This window comes from Oncorhynchus keta, unplaced genomic scaffold (genome assembly GCF_023373465.1).
Source record: "Oncorhynchus keta strain PuntledgeMale-10-30-2019 unplaced genomic scaffold, Oket_V2 Un_contig_4463_pilon_pilon, whole genome shotgun sequence".
NCBI lineage: Eukaryota > Metazoa > Chordata > Actinopteri > Salmoniformes > Salmonidae > Oncorhynchus > Oncorhynchus keta.
In genome coordinates this window covers 1-26500 of record NW_026287782.1, presented here as the reverse complement: position 1 = coordinate 26500, position 26500 = coordinate 1, and the positions used below count along the sequence as shown (strand labels likewise).

Sequence of the window (26500 nt, the reverse complement as noted above, 5' to 3'; positions counted from 1 at the left end):
CCACCCTGCATCACAACTAACCACCCTGCATCATAACTAACCACCCTGCATCATAACTAACCACCCTGCATCATAACTAACCACCCTGCATTATAACTTATAACTAACCACCCTGCATTATAAATGACCACCCCCTGCATTATAACTAACCACCCTGCATCATAACTAACCACCCTGCATCATAACTAACCACCCTGCATCATAACTAACCACCCTGCATCATAACTAATCACCCTGCATCATAACTAACCACCCTGCATCATAACTAACCACCCCGCATTATAACTAACCACCCTGCATCATAACTAACCACCCTGCATCATAACTAACCACCCTGCATTATAACTAACCACCCTGCATTATAAATGACCACCCTGCATCATAACTAACTACCCTGCATTATAAATGACCACCCTGCATCATAACTAACCACCCTGCATCATAACTAACCACCCTGCATCATAACTAACCACCCTGCATCATAACTAACCACCCTGCATCATAACTAACCACCCCGCATCATAACTAACCACCCTGCATCATAACTAACCACCCTGCATCATAACTAACCACCCTGCATCATAACTAACCACCCTGCATCATACCACCCTGCATCATAACTAACCACCCTGCACCATAACTAACCACCCTGCATCATAACTAACCACCCTGCATCATAACTAACCACCCTGCATCATAACTAACCACCCTGCACCATAACTAACCACTCTGCATCATAACTAACCACCCTGCATCATAACTAACCAACCTGCATCATAACTAACCACCCTGCATCATAACTAACCACCCTGCATTATAAATGACCACCCTGCATCATAACTAACCACCCTGCATCATAACTAACCACCCTGCATCACAACTAACCACCCTGCACCATAACTAACCACCCTGCATCATAACTAACCACCCTGCATCATAACTAAGCACCCTGCATCATAACTAACCACCCTGCATCATAACTAACCACCCTGCATTATAACTAACCACCCTGCATTATAAATGACCACCCTGCATCATAACTAACCACCCTGCATCATAACTAACCACCCTGCATCATAACTAACCACCCTGCATTATAACTAACCACCCTGCATCATAACTAACCACCCTGCATTATAACTAACCACCCTGCATCATAACTAACTACCCTGCATCATAACCAACTACCCTGCATCATAACTAACCACCCTGCATCATAACTAACCACCCTGCATCATAACTAACCACCCTGCATTATAACTAACCACCCTGCATCATAACTAACCACCCTGCATTATAAATGACCACCCTGCATCATAACTAACCACCCTGCATCATAACTAACCACCCTGCATCATAACTAACCACCCTGCATCATAACTAACCACCCTGCATCATAACTAACCACCTGCATCATAACTAACCACCTGCATTATAACTAACCACCCTGCATCATAACTAACCATCCTGCATCATAACTAACCACCCTGCACCATAACTAACCACCCTGCATTATAAATGACCACTCTGCATCATAACTAACCACCCTGCATCATAACTAACCACCCTGCATTATAACGAACCACCCTGCATCATAACTAACCACCCTGCATTATAACTAACCACCCTGCATCATAACTAACCACCCTGCATCATAACTAACCACCCTGCATCATAACTAACCACCCTGCATCATACCTAACCACCCTGCATCATAACTAACCCCCTGCATCATAACTAACCACCCTGCATCATAACTAACCACCCTGCATCATAACTAACCACCCTGCACCATAACTAACCACCCTGCATCTTAACTAACCACCCTGCACCATAACTAACCACCTTGCATCTTAACTAACCACCCTGCACCATAACTAACCACCTTGCATCATAACTAACCACCCTGCATCATAACTAACCACCCTGCATCATAACTAACCACCCTGCATCATAACTAACCACCCTGCATCATAACTAACCACCCTGCATCATAACTAACCACCCTGCATCATAACTAACCACCCTGCATCATAACTAACCACCCTGCATCATAACTAACTACCCTGCATCATAACTAACCACCCTGCATCATAACTAACCACCCTGCATCATAACTAACCACCCTGCATCATAACTAACCACCCTGCATCATAACTAACCACCCTGCATCATAACTAACCACCCTGCATCATAACTAACCACCCTGCATCATAACTAACCACCCTGCATCATAACTAACCACCTTGCATCATAACTAACCACCCTGCACCATAACTAACCACCCTGCACCATAACTAACCCCCCTGCATTATAACTAACCACCCTGCATCATAACTAACCACCCTGCACCATAACTAACCACCCATGCACCATAACTAACACACCTAACCACCCTGCATCTATAACTAACCACCCCACATCATAACTAACCACCCTGCATCATAATCATAATAACTAACCACTCTGCATCATAACTAACCACCCTGCACATAACCTGCACCATAACTAACCTAACCTTGCATCATAACTAACTAACCCACCTTGCACCATAACTAATCACCTTGCATCATAACTAACCACCCTGCACCATAACCACCCTGCACCAAACTAACCACCCTACATTATAAATGACCCACCCCACATCATAACTAACCACCCTGCATCATAACTAACCACCCTGCATTATAACTAACCACCCTGCACTCATAACTAACCACCCTGCATCTTAACTAACCACCCTGCACCATAACTAACCACCCTGCATCTATAACCACCTGCACCATAACTAACCACCTGCATCATAACTAACCACCCTGTATCATAACTAACCACCACCCCTGCATCATAACTAACCACCTTGCACCATAACTAAACACCCTGCATCATAACTAACCACCCTGCATTATAACTAACTACCCTGCATTATAACTGCATCATAACTAACCACCCTGCATCATAACTAACCACCCTGCATCATAACTAACCACCCTGCATCATAACTAACCACCTGCATCATAACTAACCACCCTGCATCATAAATGACCACCCCGCATCAAACTAACCACCCTGCATCATAACTAACTGCATCATAACTAACCACCCTGCACCATAACTAACCACCTTGCATCTTAACTAACCACCCCTTCATAACTAACCACCTTGCACTAACCACCACCCTGCATCTTATCTTACTAACCACCCTGCACCATAACTAACCACCTTGCATCTTAACTAACCACCCTGCACCATAACTAACCACCTTGCATCTTAACTAACTGCATAAACTAACCACCCTGCATCATAACTAACCACCCTGCATCATAACTAACATTATAACACCCTGCATCATAACTAACCACCCTGCATCATAATCATAACTAACCACCTTGCAACCATAACATCATAACTAACCACCCTGCATCATAACTAACCACTCTGCATCATAACTAACCACCCTGCACCATAACTAACCACCTGCATCTATAACCACTAAACTAACCACCTTGCATCCCATAACTAACCACCTTGCATCATAACTAACCACCCTGCACCATAACTAACCACCCCTTGCATCTTAACCAACCACCCTGCATCATAACTAACCACCCTGCATCATAACTAACCACCCTGCACCATAACTAACCACCCTGCATCATAACTAACCACCTTGCACCACTAACCTGCATCATATAACCACCCTGCATTATAACTAACTACCCTGCATTATAACTAACCACCCTGCATCATAACTAACCACCCTGCATCATAACTAACCACCCTGCATCATAACTAACCACCCCTGCACCACCCTGCATCTTAACTAACCACCCTGCATCATAACTGACCACCCTGCATCTAAAATGACCACCCCGCATAACTAACCACCCTGCATCATAACTAACCACTCTGCATCATAACTAACCACCCTGCACCATAACTAACCACCTTGCATCTTAACTAACCACCCTGCGCCATAACTAACCACCTTGCATCTTAAACTAACCACCTGCATTATAATAACCACCCTGCATCATAACTAACCACCCTGCACCATAACTAACCACCCGCATTATAACTAACCCCCTGCATTATAATAACCACCTTGCATCTTAACTAACCACCCTGCATCATAACTAACCACCCTACATCATAATTAACCGCCCACATCATAACTAACCACCCCGCATCATAACTAACCACCCTGCATCATAACTAACCACTCTGCATCATAACTAACCACCCTGCACCATAACTAACCACCTTGCATCTTAATAACCACCTTGCACCATAACTAACCACCTTGCATCTTAACTAACCACCCTGCACCATAACTAACCACCTTGCATCTTAACTAACCACCCTGCACCATAACTAACCACCTTGCATCTTAACTAACCACCCTGCATCATAACTAACCACCCCTGCATCATAACTAACCACCCTGCACCATAACTAACCACCCCTGCATCATAACTAACCACCTTGCACCATAAATCATGACTACCCTGCATCATAACTAACCACCCTGCATTATAACTAACTACCCTGCATTATAACTAACCACCCTGCATCATAACTAACCACCCTGCATCATAACTAACCACCCTGCATCATAACTAACCACCCTGCATCATAACTAACCACCTGCATCATAACTAACCACCCTGCATCATAACTGACCACCCTGCGTTATAAATGACCACCCCGCATCATAATAACCACCCTGCATCATAACTAACCACTCTGCATCATAACTAACCACCCTGCACCATAACTAACCACCTTGCATCTTAACTAACCACCCTGCATCATAACTAACCACCTTGCATCTTAACTAACCACCCTGCACCATAACTAACCACCTTGCATCATAACTAACCACCCTGCACCATAACTAACCACCTTGCATCTTAACTAACCACCCTGCACCATAACTAACCACCTTGCATCTTAATAACCACCCTGCATTATAAACTAACCACCCTGCATCATAACTAACCACCCTGCACCATAACTAACCACCCGCATTATAACTAACCCCCTGCATTATAACTAACCACCTTGCATCTTAACTAACCACCCTGCATCATAACTAACCACCCTGCATCATAACTAACCACCCTGCATCATAACTAACCACCCTGCATCATAACTAACCACCCTGCATTATAACTAACCACCCTGCATTATAACTAACCACCCTGCATCATAACTAACCACCCTTCATTATAACTAACCACCCTGCACCATAACTAACCACCTTGCATCATAACTAACCACCTTGCACCATAACTAACCACCTTGCATCTTAACTAACCACCCTGCACCATAACTAACCACCTTGCATCTTAACTAACCACCCTACCATAACTTCAACCACCTTGCATCTTAACTAACCACCCTGCATCATAACTAACCACCCTGCATCATAACTAACCACCCTGCACCATAACTAACCACCCTGCATCATAACTAACCACCTTGCACCATAACAATAACCACCCTGCATCATAACTAACCACCTGCATTATAACTAACTACCCTGCATTATAATAACCACCCTGCATCATAAATTCAACCACCTGCATCATAACTAACCACCCTGCATCATAACTAACCACCCTGCATCATAACTAACCACCCTGCATCATAACTAACCACCCTGCATCATAACTAACCACCCTGCATCATAACTGACCACCTGCATCCTAAATGACCACCCCGCATCATAACTAACCACCCTGCATCATAACTAACCACTCTGCATCATAACCCACCCTGCACCATAACTAACCACCTTGCATCTTAACTAACCACCTGCATCATAACTAACCACCTTGCATCTTAACTAACCACCCTGCACCATAATTCAACCACCTTGCATCTTTTAACCAACCACCCTGCACCATAACTAACCACCTTGCATCTTAACTAACCACCTGCACCATAACTAACCACCTTGCATCTTAACTAACCACCCTGCATTATAACTAACCACCCTGCATCATAACTAACCACCCTGCACCATAACTAACCACCCGCATTATAATTCAACCCCTGCATTATAACTAACCACCTTGCATAATAATCACTTATCATAACTAACCACCCTGCATCATAACTAACCAACCACTGCATCATAACTAACCACCCCGCATCATAACTAACCACCCCGCATCATAACTAACCACCCTGCATCATAACTAACCACTCTATCATAACCAACCACCCTGCACCATAACTAACCACCTTGCATCTTAACTAACCACCTTGCACCATAACTAACCACCTTGCATCATAACTAACCACCCTGCATTATAACTAACCACCTTGCATCATAACTAACCACCCTGCATTATAATTCAACCACCCTGCACCATAACTAACCACCCTGCATCTTAACTAACCACCCTGCATCATAACTAACCACCCTGCATCATAACTAACCACCCTGCATCATAACTAACCACCCTGCATCATAACTAACCACCTTGCATCATAACTAACCACCCTGCATCATAACTAACCACCTCTGCATTATAAATAACCACCCTATATCATAACTAACCTGCATCATAACTAACCACCCTGCACTATAATTCAACCACCTTCACTAACTAACCACCACCCTGCATCATAAACAACCACCCTGCATCATAACTCAACTACCCTGCATCATAAACTAACCACCCTGCATCATAACTAACCACCCTGCATCATAACTGACCACCCTGCATTATAAATGACCTCACCCCGCATCATAACTAACCACCCTGCATCATAACTAACCACTCTGCATCATAACTAACCACCCTGCACCATAACTAACCACCTTGCATCATAACTAACCACCCTGTATTATAACTAACCACCTTGCATCATAACTAACCACCCTGCACCATAACTAACCACCTTGCATCTTAACTAACCACCCTGCACCATAACTAACCACCTTGCATCTTAACTAACCACCCACCATAACTAACCACCTTGCATCATAACTAACCACCCTGCATCATAACTAACCACCCTGCATCATAATAACCACCCTGCACCATAACTAACCACCTGCATTATAACTAACCCCTGCATTATAACTAACCACCTTGCATCTTAACTAACCACCCTGCATCATAACTAACCACCCTGCATCATAACTAACCACCCTGCATCATAACTAACCACCCTGCATCATAACTAACCACCCTGCATCATAACTAACCACCCTGCATTATAACTCAACCACCCTGCACCATAACTAAACCACCCTCTTCATTATAACTAACCACCCTGCACCATAACTAACCACCCTTCATTATAATAACCACCCTGCATCATAACTAACCACCCTGCATCATAACTAACCACCTTGCATCATAACTAACCACCCTGCATCATAACTAACCACCCTGCATCATAACTAACCACCCTTCATTATAATAACCACCCTGCATCATAACTAACCACCCTGCACCATAACTAACCACCTGCACCATAACTAACCACCCTGCACCATAACTAACCACCCCTTGCATCATAACTAACCACCCTGCATCATAATTAACCACCCTGCATCATAACCAACCACCCTGCATCATAACTCAACCACCTGCATCATAACTACTAACCTGCATCATAACTAACCACCCTGCATTATAACTAACCACCCTGCATCATAACTAACCACCCTGCATCATAACTAACCACCCTGCATCATAACTAACCACCCTGCATCATAACTAACCACCCTGCATCATAAACTAACCATCCTGCATCATAACTAACCCCTGCATCATAACCACCCTGCATTATAACTAATTCAACTACCCTGCATCATAACTAACCACCCTGCACCATAACTAACCACCTTGCATCTTAACTAACCACCCTGCACCATAACTAACCACCTTGCATCTTAACTAACCACCCTGCACCATAACTAACCACCTTGCATCCTAACTAACCACCCAGCATTATAACTAACCACCCTGCATCATAACTAACCACCCTGCACCATAACTAACCACCCGCATTATAACTAACCCCTGCATTATAACTAACCACCTTGCATCTTAACTAACCACCCTGCATCATAACTAACCCCCTACATCATAAACTAACCACCCCGCATCATAACTAACCACCCGCATCATAACTAACCACCCCATCATAACTAACCACTCTGCATCATAACTAACCACCCTGCACCATAACTAACCACCTTGCATCTTAATAACCACTCCTGTATTATAACTAACCACCTTGCATCTTAACTAACCACCCTGCACCATAACTAACCACCTTGCATCATAACTAACCACCCTGCACCATAACTAACCACCTTGCATCTTAACTAACCACCCTGCATCATAACTAACCACCTTTGCTGCATCATAATAACCACCCTGCACCATAACTAACCACCCTGCATCATAAACTAACCACCTTGCACCATAACTAACCACCCTGCATCATAACTAACCACCCTGCATTATAAACTAACTACCCTGCATCATAACTAACCACCCTGCATCATAACTAACCACCCTGCATCATAACTAACCACCCTGCATCATAACTAACCACCCTGCATCATAACTAACCACCCTGCATCATAACTAACCACCCTGCATCATAACTGACCACCCTGCATTATAAATGACCACCCCGCATCATAACTAACCACCCTGCATCATAACTAACCACCTGCATCATAACTAACCACCCTGCACCATAACTAACCACCTTGCATCTTAACTAACCACCCTGCATCATAACTAACCACCTTGCATCTTAACTCAACTACCCCTGCACATATAACCAACCACCTTGCATCTTAACTAACCACCCTGCACCATAACTAACCACCTTGCATCTTAACTAACCACCCTGCACCATAACTAACCACACTTGCATCTTAACTAACCACCCTGCATTATAACTAACCACCCTGCATCATAATAACCACCCTGCACCATAACTAACCACCCGCATTATAACTAACCCCCTGTACTTATAACTAACCACCTTGCATCATAACTAACCACCCTGCATCATAACTAACCACCTGCATCATAACTAACCACCCTGCATCATAACTAACCACCCTGCATCATAACCAACCACCCTGCATTATAACTAACCACCCTGCATTATAATAACCACCCTGCACCATAACTAACCACCCTTCATTATAACTAACCACCCTGCACCATAACTAACCACCCTTCATTATAACTAACCACCCCTGCATCATAACTAACCACCCTGCATCATAACTAACCACCCTGCATCATAAATTCAACACCCTGCATCATAATTAACCACCCTGCATCATAACTAACCACCCTTCGTTATTATAACTAACTACCCGCATCATAACTAACCACCCTGCACCATAACTAACCACCCTGCACCATAAACTAACCACCCTGTATTATAACTAACCACCCTGCATCATAACTAACCACCACCCTGCATCATAACTAACCACCCTGCATCATAACCAACCACCCTGCATCATAACTAACCACCCTGCATCATAACTAACCACCCTGCACCATAACTAACCACCCTGCATTATAACTAACCACCCTGCATCATAACTAACCACCCTGCATCATAATTCAACCACCCTGCACCATAACTAACCACCCTGCATCATAACTAACCACCCTGCATCATAACTAACCATCCTGCATCATAACTAACCCCCTGCATCATAACCAACCACCCTGCATTATAACTAACCACCCTGCACCATAACTAACCACCCTGCATAATAACTAACCACCCTGCATTATAACCAACCACCCTGCATCATAACTAACCACCCTGCATCATAACTAACCACCCTGCACCATAACTAACCACCCTTCATTATAACTAACCACCCTGCATCATAACTAACCATCCTTCATCATAACTAACCCCTGCATCATAACTAACCACCCTGCATCATAACTAACCACCCTGCATTATAATAACCACCCTGCATCATAACTAACCACCCTTCATTATAAACTAACTACCCTGCGTTATAACTAACCACCCTGCATCATAACTAACCACCCTGCATCATAACCCACCCTGCACCATAACTAACCACCCTGCATCATAACTAACCACCTTCATTATAACTAACCATCCTGCATCATAAATTAACCACCCTGCATTATAACCAACCACCCTGCATTATAACCAAATTACTAACCACCCTGCACCATAACTAACCACCCTGCATTATAACTAACCACCCTGCATCATAACTAACCACCCTGCATCATAACCAACCACCCTGCATCATAACTAACCACCCTGCCATAACTAACCACCTGCATTATAAACTAACCACCCTGCATCATAAACTAACCACCCTGCATCATAACTAACCATCCTGCATCATAACTAACCACCCTGCATCATAACTAACCACCCTGCATTATAACTAACCACCCTAATCATAACTAACCACCCTGCATCATAACTAACCACCCTGCATCATAACTAACCACCCTGCATCATAACTAACCACCCTGCATTAACTAACCATCCTTCATTATAAACTAACCAATACCCTGCATCATAACTGACCACCCTGCATCATAACTAACCACCCTGCATCATAACTAACCACCCTGCATTATAACTAACCACCCTGCATTATAACTAACTACCCTGCATCATAACTAACCACCCTGCATCATAACCACCCTGCCCAACCAACCACCCTGCATCATAATTAACCACCCTGCATCATAACTAACCATCCTGCATCATAACTAACCCCTGCATCATAACTAACCACCCCTGCATTATAACTAACCACCCATCATAATCATAACTAACCACCCTGCATCATAACTAACCACCCTGCATCATAATAACCACCCTTCATCATAACTAACCACCCTGCATCATAACTAACCACCCTGCATCATAACTAACCACCTGCATCATAACTAACCACCCTGCACCATAACTAACCACCTTTCATTATAACTAACCACCCTGCACCATAACTAACCACCCTGCACCATAACTAACCACCCTTCATTATAACTAACCACCCTGCACCATAAACTAACCACCCTGCACCATAATAACCACCCCTGCACCATAAACTAATAACCCTGCATTATAACTAACCACCCTGCATCATAACTAACCACCCTGCATCATAACTAACCACCCTGCACCATAATAACCACCCTGCATCATAACTAACCACCCTGCATCATAATAACCATCCTGCATCATAACTAACCCCCTGCATCATAACTAACCACCCTGCACATAACTAACCCCCTGCATCATAACTAACCACCCTGCATCATAATTAACCACCCTGCATCATAAAATGACACCCTGCATCATAACTAACCACCCTGCACCATAACTAACCACCCTTCATTATAACTAACCACCCTGCATCATAACTAACCACTCCTGCATCATAACTAACCACCCTGCATCATAAACTAACCACTCTGCACCATAATTCAACCACCCTGCATCATAATTCAACCACCCTGCACCATAACTAACCACCTGCATCATAACTAACCACCCTGCATTATAACTAACCACCCTGCATCATAACTAACCACCCTTCATCATAATAACCACCCTGCACCATAACTAACCACCCCTGCATCATAACTAACCACCCTTCATTATAATTAACCACCCTGCATCATAATAACCACCCTGCATTATATAACTACCACCCTGCATCATAAATTCAACCACCTGGGTACAAATCATATAACCACCCTGCATCATAAACTAACCACCCTGCATCATAACCAACCACTCCTGGGTATCATAACTAACTACCTTCATTATAATAACCACCCTGCATCATAACTAACCACCCTACATCATAACTAACCACCCTGCATCATAACTAACCACCCCGCATCATAACTAACCACCCGCATCTTAACTAACCACCCTGCATCATAACTAACCACCCTGCATCATAATAACCACCCTGCATCATAACTAACCACCCACCTATCATAACAACCCTGCATCATAAATTAACCACCCTGCATCATAACTAACCACCCTTGCATCATAACTAACCACCCTGCATCATAACTAACCACCTGCATCATAACTAACCACCCTGCATCATAACTAACCACTCTGCATCATAACTAACCACCCTGCATCATAACCAACCACCCTATCATAACTAACCACCCTCATCATAACTAACCACCCTGCATCATAAATGACCACCCTGCATCATAACTAACCACCCTGCATCATAACTAACCACCCTGCATCATAACTAACCACCCTGCACCATAACTAACCACCCTGCATCATAACTAACCACCCTGCATCATAACCAAATCACCCTGCATCATAACTAACCACCCTGCATCATAACTAACCACCTGCACCATAACCAATCACCCTGCATTATAAATGACCACCCTGCATCATAACTAACCACCCTGCATCATAACTAACCACCCTGCATCATAACTAACCACCCTGCATTATAACTAACCACCCTGCATCATAACTAACCACCCTGCATCATAACTAACCACCTGCATCATAACTAACTACCCTGCATCATAACCAACTACCCTGCATCATAACCAACCACCCTGCATCATAACTAACCACCCTGCATTATAACTAATTCACCCTGCATCATAACTAACCACCCTGCATCATAATTCAACCACCCTGTATTATAAATGACCACCCTGCATCATAATAACCACCCTGCATCATAATAACCACCCTGCATCATAAATTCACTACCTGCATCATAACTAACCACCCTTGCATCATAACTAACCACCTGCATCATAATAACTACCTGCATTATAACTAACCACCCTGCATCATAACTAACCATCCTGCATCATAACTAACCACCCTGCATCATAACTAACCACCCTGCATCATAAATGACCACTCTGCATCATAACTAACCACCCTGCATCATAACTAACCACCCTGCATTATAACGAACCACCCTGCATCATAACCAACCACCCTGCATCATAACTAACCACCCTGCACCATAACTAACCACCTGCATCATAACTAACCACCCTGTACATAACTAACCACCACTGCATCATAAATCAACTAACCTGTATCATAAACTAACCACCTGCATCATAATTCAACTACCCTGCATCATAACTAACCACCCTGCATCATAACTAACCACCCTGCATCATAACTAACCACCCTGCATCATAACTTCAACCACCCTGCACCATAACTAACCACCTTGCATCATAACTAACCACCCTGCACCATAACTCAACCACCTTGCATCATAACTAACCACCCTGTATCATAATAACTACCCTGCATCATAACTAACCACCCTGCATCATAACCTAACCACCTGCATCATAACTAACCCCCTGCATCATAAACTAACCACCCCTGCATCATAACTAACCACCCTGCACCATAACTAACCACCCTGCATCATAACTAAACTACCTGCATCATAACCAACCACCTCTGGTATCATAACTAACCAACCATCATAACCCCCATCATAACTAACCACTTCTGCATCATAATAACCACCCTGCATCATAACTAACTACCCTGCATCATAACTAACCACCTGCATCATAACTAACTACCTTGCATTATAACTAACCACCCCTGCATCATAACTAACCACCTTGCATCATAATAACCACCCTGCACCATAACTAACCACCCTGCACCATAACTAACCACCCTGCATTATAACTAACCACCCTGCATCATTCAACTAACCACCCTGCACCATAACTAACCACCCTGCACCATAACTAACCACCCTACATCATAACTAACCACCCCACATCATAACTAACCACCCTGCATCATAACTAACCACTCTGCATCATAACTAACCACCCTGCACCATAACTAACCACCTTGCATCTTAACTAACCACCTTGCACCATAACTAATCACCTTGCATCTTAACTAACCACCCTGCACCATAACTAACCACCCTACATTATAAATGACCACCCCACATCATAACTAACCACCCTGCATCATAACTAACCACCCTGCATTATAACTAACCACCCTGCATCATAACTAACCACCCGCATCATAACTAACCACCCTGCATTATAACTAACCACCCATGCATCATAACTAACCACCCTGCATTATAACTAACCACCCTGCATCATAACTAACCACCCTGGGTATCATAACTAACCACCCTGCATCATAACTAACCACCCTGCACCATAACTAAACACCCTGCATCATAACTAACCACCCTGCACCATAACTAACCACCCTGCACCATAACTAACCACCCTAAATCATAACTAACCACCCCGCATCATAACTAACCACCCCGCATCATAACTAACCACACCCTGCATCATAATAACCACTCTGCATCATAACTAACCACCCCTGCACCATAACTAACCACCTTGCATCTTAACTAACCACACTTGCACCATAACTAACCACCTTGCATCTTAACTAACCACACCCTGCACCATAACTAACCACCTTGCATCTTAACTAACCACCCTGCACCATAACCAACCACCTTGCATCTTAACTAACCACCCTGCATCATAACTAACCACCCTGCATCATAATTAAACCACCCTGCACCATAACTAACCACCCTGCATCATAACTAACCACCTTGCACCATAACTAACCACCCTGCATCATAACTAACCACCCTGCATTATAACTAACTACCCTGCATTATAACTAACCACCCTGCATCATAACTAACCACCCTGCATCATAACTAACCACCCTGCATCATAACTAACCACCCTGCATCATAACTAACCACCTGCATCATAACTAACCACCCTGCATCATAATAACCACCCTGCATCATAACTGACCACCCTGCATTATAAATGACCACCCCGCATCATAACTAACCACCCTGCATCATAACTAACCACTCTGCATCATAACTAACCACCCTGCACCATAACTAACCACCTTGCATCTTAACTAACCACCTGCATCATAACTAACCACCTTGCATCTTAACTAACCACCCTGCACCATAACTAACCACCTTGCATCTTAACTAACCACCCTGCACCATAACTAACCACCTTGCATCTTAACTAACCACCCTGCACCATAACTAACCACCTTGCATCTTAACTAACCACCCTGCATTATAACTAACCACCCTGCATCATAACTAACCACCCTGCACCATAACTAACCACCCGCATTATAACTAACCCCCTGCATTATAACTAACCACACCTTGCATCTTAACTAACCACCCTGCATCATAATAACCACCCTACATCATAACTAACCACCCCGCATCATAACTAACCACCCCGCATCATAACTAACCACCCTGCATCATAACTAACCACTCTGCATCATAACCAACCACCCTGCCATAACCCACCTTTGCACTTAACTAACCAACCATAACTAACCATAATCTAACTAACCACCCCTGCACCATAACTAACCACCTTGCATCTATAACTAAACCACCCTGCACCATAACTAACCACCTTGCATCTTAACTAACCACCCTGCATTATAACTAACCACCCTGCATCATAACTAACCACCCTGCACCATAACTAACCACCCTGCATTATAACTAACCACCTTGCACCATAACTAACCCCCTGCATCATAACTAACCACCCTGCATTATAACTAACCACCCTGCATTATAACTAACCACCCTGCATCATAACTAACCACCATCATAACTAACCACCCTGCATCATAACTAACCACCCTGCACTAACCAACCACCCTGCATCATAATAACCACCCTGCATCATAACACCCCCTGCATTATAAATGACACCACGCACATAACCAACCACCCTGCATCATAATCCAACCACTCTGCATCATAACTAACCACCCTGCACCATAACTAACCACCTTGCATCATAACTAACCACCCCTGCGTTATAACTAACCACCTTGCATCATAACTAACCACCCTGCACCATAACTAACCACCTTGCATCTTAACTAACCACCCTGCACCATAACTAACCACCTTGCATCATAACTAACCACCCTGCACCATAACTAACCACCTTGCATCTTAACTAACCACCCTGCATTATAACTAACCACCCTGCATCATAACTAACCACCCTGCACCATAACTAACCACCCGCATTATAACTAACCCCCTGCATTATAACTAACCACCTTGCATCATAACTAACCACCCTGCATCATAACTAACCACCCTGCATCATAACTAACCACCCTGCATCATAACTAACCACCCTGCATCATAACTAACCACCCTGCATTATAACTAACCACCCTGCATTATAACTAACCACCCTGCACCATAACTAACCACTTCATTATAACTAACCACCCTGCACCATAACTAACCACCCTTCATTATAACTAACCACCCTGCATCATAACCAACCACCCTGCATCATAACTAACCACCCTGCATCATAACTAACCACCCTGCATCATAACTAACCACCCTGCACCATAACTAACCACCCTTCATTATAATAACCACCCTGCATCATAACTAACCACCCTGCATCATAACTAACCACCCTGCATTATAACTAACCACCCTGCATCATAACTAACCACACCTGCATCATAACTAACCACCCTGCATCATAACTAACCACCCTGCATCATAACCAACCACCCTGCATCATAACTAACCACCCTGCACCATAAATACCCACCACCATAACTAACCACCCTGCATCATAACTAACCACCCTGCATCATAACTAACCACCCTAACCACCCTGCACCATAACTAACCACCCTGCATCATAACTAACCACCCTGCATCATAACTAAACCATCCTGCATCATAACTAACCCCCCTGCATCATAACCAACCACCCTGCATTATAACCCTGCATCATAACTAACCACCCTGCACCATAACTAACCACCTTGCATCTTAACTAACCACCCTGCACCATAACTAACCACCTTGCATCTTAACTAACCACCCTGCACCATAACTAACCACCTTGCATCTTAACTAACCACCCTGCATTATAACTAACCACCCTGCATCATAACTAACCACCCCTGGCACATAACTAACCACCCGCATTATAACTAACCCCCTGCATTATAACTAACCACCTTGCATCATAACTAACCACCCTGCATCATAACTAACCACCCTACATCATAACTAACCACCCCGCATCATAACCAACCACCCCGCATCATAACTAACCACCCTGCATCATAACTAACCACTCTGCATCATAACTAACCACCCTGCACCATAACTAACCACCTTGCATCTTAACTAACCACCTTGCACCATAACTAACCACCTTGCATCATAACTAACCACCCTGCACCATAACCAACCACCTTGCATCTTAACTAACCACCCTGCACCATAACTAACCACCTTGCATCATAACTAACCACCCTGCATCATAACTAACCACCCTGCATCATAACTAACCACCCTGCACCATAACCAACCACCCTGCATCATAACTAACCACCTTGCACCATAACTAACCACCCTGCATCATAACTAACCACCCTGCATTATAACTACCATTATAACTAACCACCCTGCATCATAACTAACCAAATTCTGCATCATAACTAACCACCCTGCATCATAACTAACCACCCTGCACATAACTAACCACCCTGCATCATAACTAACCACCCTGCATCATGACTAACCGCCCTGCATCATAAATGACCACCCTGCATCATAACTAACCACCCTGCATCATAACTAACCACTCTGCATCATAACTAACCACCCTGCACCATAACTAACCACCTTGCATCATAACTAACCACCCTGCATCATAACTAACCACCTTGCATCATAACTAACCACCCTGCACCATAACTAACCACCTTGCATCTTAACTAACCACCCTGCACCATAACTAACCACCTTGCATCTTAACTAACCACCCTGCACCATAACTAACCACTTCATCATAACTAACCACCCTGCATTATAACTAACCACCCTGCATCATAACTAACCACCCTGCACCATAACTAACCACCCGCATTATAACTAACCCCCTGCATTATAACAACCACCTAAACTAACCACCCTGCATCATAACTAACCACCCTGCATCATAACTAACCACCTGCATCATAATAACCACCCTGCATCATAACTAACCACCCTGCATTATAACTAACCACCCTGCATTATAACCAACCACCCTGCACCATAACTAACCACCCTCATTATAACTAACCACCCTGCACCATAACTAACCACCCTTCATTATAACTAACCACCCTGCATCATAACTAACCACCCTGCATCATAACTAACCACCCTGCATCATAACTAACCACCCTGCATCATAACTAACCACCTTGCATCATAACATTATAACTAACCACCCTGCATCATAACTAACCACCCTGCATCATAACTAACTACCCTGCACCATAAACTAACCACCCCTGCATTATAACTAACCACCCTGCATCATAACTAACCACCCTGCATCATAACTAACCACCTCCTGCATCATAACCAACCACCCTGCATCATAACTAAATCACCCTTGCACCATTCAACCACCCTGCACCATAACTAACCACCCTGCATTATAACTAACCACCCTGCATCATAACTAACCACCCTGCATCATAACTAACCACCCTGCACCATAACTAACCACCCTGCATCATAACTAACCACCCTGCATCATAACCTAACCATCCTGCATCATAACTAACCCTGCATCATAAACCAACCACCCTGCATCATAACTAACCACCCTGCACCATAACTAACCACCCTGCACCATAACCAACCACCCTGCATTATAACTAACCACCCTGCATCATAACTAACCACCCTGCATCATAACTAACCACCCTGCACCATAACTAACCACCCTGCATCATAACTAACCACCCTGCATCATAACTAACCAATCCTGCATCATAACTAACCCCCTGCATCATAACTAACCACCCTGCATTATAACTAACCACCCTGCATCATAACTAACCACCCTGCATCATAACTAACCACCCTGCACCATAACTAACCACCCTGCATTATAACCAACCACCCTGCATCATAACTAACCACCCTGCATCATAACTAACCACCTGCACCATAACTAACCACCCTGCATCATAACTAACCACCCTGCATCATAACTAACCATCCTGCATCATAACTAACCCCCTGCATCATAACCAACCACCCTGCATCATAACATAACCATAACTAACCACCCTGCACCATAACTAACCACCCTGCACCATAACTAACCACCCTGCATCATAAACTAACCACCCTGCACCATAACTAACCACCCTGCACCATAACTAACCACCCTGCATCATAACTAACCACCCTGCATCATAACTAACCATCTCTGGGTATCATAACTAACCCCCACATCATAACCAACCACCCTGCATTATAACTAACCACCCCTGCATCATAACTAACCACCTGCATCATAACTAACCACCCTGCATCATAAACTAATACCCTGCACCATAACTAACCACCCTGCATCATAACTAACCACCCTGCATCATAATAACCATCCTGCATCCAACTAACCCCCTGCATCATAACCAACCACCCTGCATCATAATAACCACCCTGCACCATAACTAACCACCCTGCACCATAACTAACCACCCTGCATTATAACTAACCACCCTGCATCATAACTAACCACCCTGCATCATAACTAACCACCCTGCACCATAACTAACCACCCTGCATCATAACTAACCACCCTGCATCATAACTAACCATCCTGCATCATAACTAACCCCCATCATAACTAACCACCCTGCATTATAACTAACCACCCTGCATCATAACTAACCACCCTGCATCATAACTAACCACCCTGCATTATAACTAACCACCCTTCATTATATAACCACCATCATAACTAACCACCCTGCACCATAACTAACCACCCTGCATCATAACTATACCCTGCACCATAACTAACCACCCTTCATCATAACTAACCACCCTGCACCATAACTAACCACCCTGCACCATAACTAACCACCCTTCATTATAACTAACCACCCTGCATCATAACTAACCACCCTTCATTATAACTAACCACCCTGCACCATAACTAACCACCCTGCATCATAACTAACCACCCTTCATTATAACTAACCACCCTGCATCATAACTAACCACCCTTCATTATAACTAACCACCCTGCACCATAACTAACCACCCTTCATTATAACTAACCACCCTGCATCATAACTAACCACCCTTCATTATAACTAACCACCCTGCATTATAACTAACCACCCTTCATCATAACTAACCACCCTTCATTATAACTAACCACCCTGCTAACTAACCACCCTTCATTATAACTAACCACCCTTCATCATAACTAACCACCCTGCATTATAACTAACCACCCTGCATCATAACTAAACCACCCTTCATTATAACTAACCACCCTGCACCATAACTAACCACTCCTTCATTATAACTAACCACCCTTCATTATAACACCATTCATTATAACTAACCACCCTGCATTATAACTATTCATAACTAACCACCCTGCATCATAACTAACCACCCTGCACCATATAACCACCACTGCATCATAACTAACCCTGCATCATACTAACCACCCTGCATTATAACAACCACCCTGCATCATAACTAACCACCCTGCACCATAACTAACCACCCTTCATTATAACTAACCACCCTGCACCATAACTAACCACCCTTCATTATAACTAACCACCCTGCATCATAACTAACCACCCTGCATCATAACTAACCACCCTGCATCATAAACTAACCACCCTGCATCATAACTAACCACCCTGCACCATAACTAACCACCCTTCATTATAACTAACCACCCTGCATCATAACTAACCACCCTGCACCATAACTAACCACACTTCTGCACCATAACTCAACCACCCTGCATTATAATAACCACCCTGCATCATAACTAACCACCCTGCATCATAATTCAACCACCCTGCATCATAACCAACCACCCTGCATTATAAACTAACCACCCTGCACCATAACTAACCACCCTGCACCATAACTAACCACCCTGCATTATAACCAACCACCCTGCATCATAACTAACCACCCTGCATCATAACTAACCACCCTGCACCATAACTAACCACCCTGCATCATAACTAACCACCCTGCATCATAACTAACCATCCTGCATCATAACTAACCCCCTTGCATCATAACTAACCACCCTGCATTATAATAACCACCCTGCATCATAACCAACACCCTGCACCATAACTAACCACCTTTGCATCTTAACTAACCACCCTGCACCATAACTAACCACCTTGCATCTTAACTAACCACCCTGCACCATAACTAACCACCTTGCATCATAATAACCACCCTGCATTATAACCAACCACCCTGCATCATAACTAACCACCCACCATAACTAACCACCCGCATTATAACTAACCCCCTGCATTATAACTAACCACCTTGCATCTTATAACTAACCACCCTGCATCATAACTAACCACCTACATCATAACTAACCACCCATCATAACTAACCACCCATCATAACTAACCACCCTGCATCATAATAACCACTCTGCATCATAACTAACCACCCTGCACCATAACTAACCACCTGCATCTTAACTAACCAATTTTGCACCATAACTAACCACCTTGCATCTTAACTAACCACCCTATACCATAACTCAATACCTTGGTATCTTAACTAACCACCCTGCACCATAATAACCACCTTGCATCTTAACTAACCACCCTGCATCATAACTAACCACCCTGCATCATAACTAACCACCCTGCACCATAAACTAACCACCCTGCATCATAACTAACCACCTTGCACCATAACTAACCACCCTGCATCATAACTAACCACCCTGCATTATAATAACTACCCTGCATTATAACTAACCACCCTGCATCATAACTAACCACCCTGCATCATAACTAACCACCCTGCATCATAACTAAATCACCTGCATCATAACTAACCACCCTGCATCATAACTAACCACCCTGCATCATAACTGACCACCCTGCATTATAAATGACCACCCTGCATCATAACTAACCACCCATAATCATAACTAACCACCTTGCATCATAACTAACCACCCTGCATCATAACTAACCACCTTGCATCTTAACTAACCACCCTGCATCATAATAACCACCTTGCATCATAACTAACCACCCTGCACCATAACTAACCACCTATGCACTATAACTAACACCCTGTATCATAATAACCACCTTGCATCATAACTAACCACCCTGCATCATAACTAACCACCTTGCATCATAACTAACCACCCTGCATCATAACTAACCACCTAAATCATAACTAACCACCCTGGGTACCATAACTAACCACCAACACTATAAACTAACCCCCTGTATCTTAAATCCTAACCACCTATCATAACTAACCCACCCTATCATAACTAACTACCTGCACCATAATAACCACCTTGCATCTTAACTAACCACCCTGCATCATAAACTAACCACCTTGCATCATAACTAACCACCCTGCATCATAACTAAATTCACCCCTGCATCTAACTAACCACCCCTTCATTATAAATAACCACCCTGCATCATAACTAACCACCCTGCACCATAACTAAACCACCCTGCATTATAACCAACTCCCTGCATTATAAATAACCACCCGCCATCATAACTAACCCTGCATCATAACTAACCACCCTGCATCATAACCAACCACCCTGCATCATAACTAACCACCCTGCATCATAATAACCACCCTGCATTATAAACTAACCACCCTGCGTATAATAACTACCCTGTACCATAATTCAACCACCCTGCATTATAATAACCACCCTGCACTATAACTAACCACCCTCATCATAACTAACCACCCTGCATCATAACTAAAAATCATCATCTTCTGCATCATAACCAACCACCCTGCATCATAACTAACCACCCTGCACCATAACTAACCACCCTGCACCATAACTAACCACCCTGCATTATAACTAACCACCCTGCATCATAACTAACCACCCTGCATCATAACTAACCACCCCTGCACCATAACTAACCACCCTGTATCATAACTAACCACCCTGCATCATAACTAACCATCCTGCATCATAATAACCCCCTGCACCATAACTAACCACCCTGCATCATAACTCAACCACCTTGCATCATAACTAACCACCCTGCATATAACTAACCACCCTGCACCATAAATTCAAACCACCCTGCATTATAACTAACCACCTCATCATAACTAACCACCCTGTATCATAACTAAATCACCCTGCACCATAAACTAACCACCCTGCATCATAAACTAACCACCCTGCATCATAACTAACCATCCTGTATCATAACTAACCACCCTATCATAAATGACCACCCTGCATCATAATTAACCACCCTGCCATAACTAACCACCCTGCACTATAACTAACCACGTTCCTGTATTATAAATTAACCACCTTGCATCATAACTAACCACCTGCATCATAATTCAACTACCTGCACCATAATAACCACCCTGCATCATAACTAACCACCTTGCATCATAACTAACCATCCTGCATCATAACTAACCACCTTGCATCATAATAACCACCCTGCATTATAACTAACCACCCTGCATCATAACTAACCACCCTGCATCATAACTAACCACCCTGCATCATAATAACCACCCTGCCATACCAATCACCCTGCATTATAACTAACCACCCTGCATCATAACTAACCATCCTGCATCATAACTAACCCCCTGCATCATAACCAACCACCCTGCATCATAACTAACCACCCTGCACCATAAACAACCACCCTGCATCATAACTAACCACCCTGCATCATAACCAACCACCCTGCATCATAGCTAACCACCCATCTAACTAACCACCCTGCACCATAACTAACCACCCTGTATTATAAATTCAACTACCCTGCGTCATAATAACCATCCTGTATCATAAACTAAACCACTGCATCATAATTCAACCACCCTCATATAACTAACCACCCTGCATCATAAACTAACTACCCTGCATCATAACTAACCACCCTGCCATAATTCAATCACCCTTCATTATAACTAACCAATTCTGCATCATAACTAACCACCCTGCATCATAACTATGCACCCTGCATCGTAACTAACCACCCTGCACCATAACTAACCACCCTTCATTATAACCACCCTGCACCATAATAACCACCCTGCACCATAACTAACCACCCTGCACATCATAACTAACCACCATGCACCATAACTAACCGCCCTGCACCATAACCTAACCACCCTTCATTATAACTAACCACCCTGCACCATAACTAACCACCCTGCACCATAACCCAACCACCCTGCATCATAACTAACCACCTGCACCATAACTAACCACCCTGCACCATAACTAACCACCTGCACCATAACTAACCACCCTGCATTATAACTAACCACCCTGCATCATAACTAACCTACCCTGCATTATAATAACCACCCTGCATTATAAACTAACCACCCCTGCATCATAACTAACCCGCCATCATTTATAAACTAACCCCTGCCATCGCAACTAACCACCCTGTATCATAACTAACCACCCTAAATCATAACTAACCACCCTGCCATAACTAAACACCCCATCATAACTAAACCGCCCTGCACCATAACTAACCACCCTGCTTATAACTAAAGCCACCTACGTTATGACTAACCACCCCGTTTCATAACTAACCGCCCTGCGTTATGACTATACCCTGCATTTATAACTAACCACCCTGCACCATAACTAACCACCTTGCATCTTAACTAACCACCCTTCATTTATAACTAACCACCCTTAAATGTAACTAACCACCCTAACATAATAACTAACCACCTTGCATCTTAACTAACCACCCTGCATCATAACTAACCACCCCTTGCATCTTAACTAACCACCCTGCCATAACTAACCACCTTGCATCTTAACTAACCACCCTGCATCATAACTAACCTTGCACCATAACTAACCACCCTGCATCATAATAACCACCCTGCATTATAACTATTACCCTGCATTATAACTAACCACCTATCATAACTAACCACCCTGCATCATAACTAACCACCTGCATCATAATAACCACCCTGCACCATAACTAACCACCCTGCATCATAAACTAACCACCCTGCATCATAACTAACCACCCTGCATCATAAATGACCACCCCTGCATCATAACTAACCACCCTGCATCATAACTAACCACTCTGCACCATAAACTAACCACCCTGCCATAACTAACCACCTTGCATTATAACTAACCACCTGCATCATAACTAACCACCATCATCTTAATAACCACCCTGCCATAATAACCACCTTGCAATCATAACTAACCACCCTGCACCATAATAACCACCTTGCATCTTAACTAACCACCCTGCATCATAACTAACCACCTTGCATTAACTAACCACCCTGCATCATAATTCATACCATGCATTATAACTAACCACCCTGCATTATAACTAACCACCCTGCATCATAACTAACCACCCTGCATCATAACTAACCACCCTGCATCATAACCAACCACCCTGCATCATAACTAACCACCCTGCATCATAACTAACCACCCTGCATCATAACTAACCACCCTGCACATAATTAACACTCTGCACCATAACTAACCACCCTGCATTATAACTAACCACCCTGCATTATAACTCAACTACCCTGCATCATAACTCAACCACCTGCACCATAACTCAACCACCCTGTATCATAACTAACCACCTTGCATCATAACTAACCACCCTGCACCATAACTAACCACCCGTGCATCATAACTAACCACCCTGCATCATAACTAACCACCCTGCACCATAACTAACCACCCCTAAAACACGTATAATAACCACCCTGCATTATAACTAACCACCCTGCACCATAACTAACCACCCTGCACCATAACTAACCACCCTGCATCATAACTAACCCCCTGCATCATAACTAACCACCCTGCATTATAACTAACCACCTAAATCATAACTAACCACCCTGCATCATAACTAACCACCCTGCACCATAATAACCACCCTTCATTATAACTAACCACCCTGCATCATAACTAACCACCCTGCATCATAACTAACCACCCCTCATCATAACTAACCACCCTGCACCATAACTAACCACCTTCATTATAATAACCACCCTGCCATAATAACCACCTGCATCATAACTAACCACCATGCCCATAACCTAGCCACCCTGCCATAACTAACCACCCTTCATTAAATAACCACCCTGCCAAATCATAAATCATAATATTTACATAGTCATAACTAACCACCCTGCGCAAAGCTAACCACCCTGCACCATGGCTAACCACCCTGCACCATAATATACACCCTGCATTATAACTAACCACCCTGCATCATAACTAAC

The 26500-nt window shown here is 43.6% G+C and overlaps 1 long non-coding RNA gene across 6 annotated transcripts; it reads right to left on the bottom strand.

Annotated features, from left to right (window-relative positions):
• Window positions 1-148: 148 nt before the first annotated feature.
• On the bottom strand, window positions 149-17317 carry LOC127924687 (uncharacterized). Of its 6 annotated transcripts, none has more exons than XR_008118588.1 (4): window positions 13886-13924; window positions 8610-8709; window positions 1699-2245; window positions 149-585 (listed from the first exon to the last, which is right to left on the bottom strand). It is a non-coding gene; the product is annotated as an uncharacterized LOC127924687 (long non-coding RNA). The 6 variants fall into 6 exon arrangements; XR_008118584.1 differs by lacking the exons at window positions 149-585; window positions 13886-13924 and adding exons at window positions 14952-15011; window positions 15051-15244 and having other exon boundaries at window positions 1011-2245; window positions 8590-8709; XR_008118587.1 differs by lacking the exons at window positions 149-585; window positions 13886-13924 and adding an exon at window positions 17260-17317 and having other exon boundaries at window positions 1012-2245; window positions 8590-8709.
• Window positions 17318-26500: the final 9183 nt, after the last annotated feature.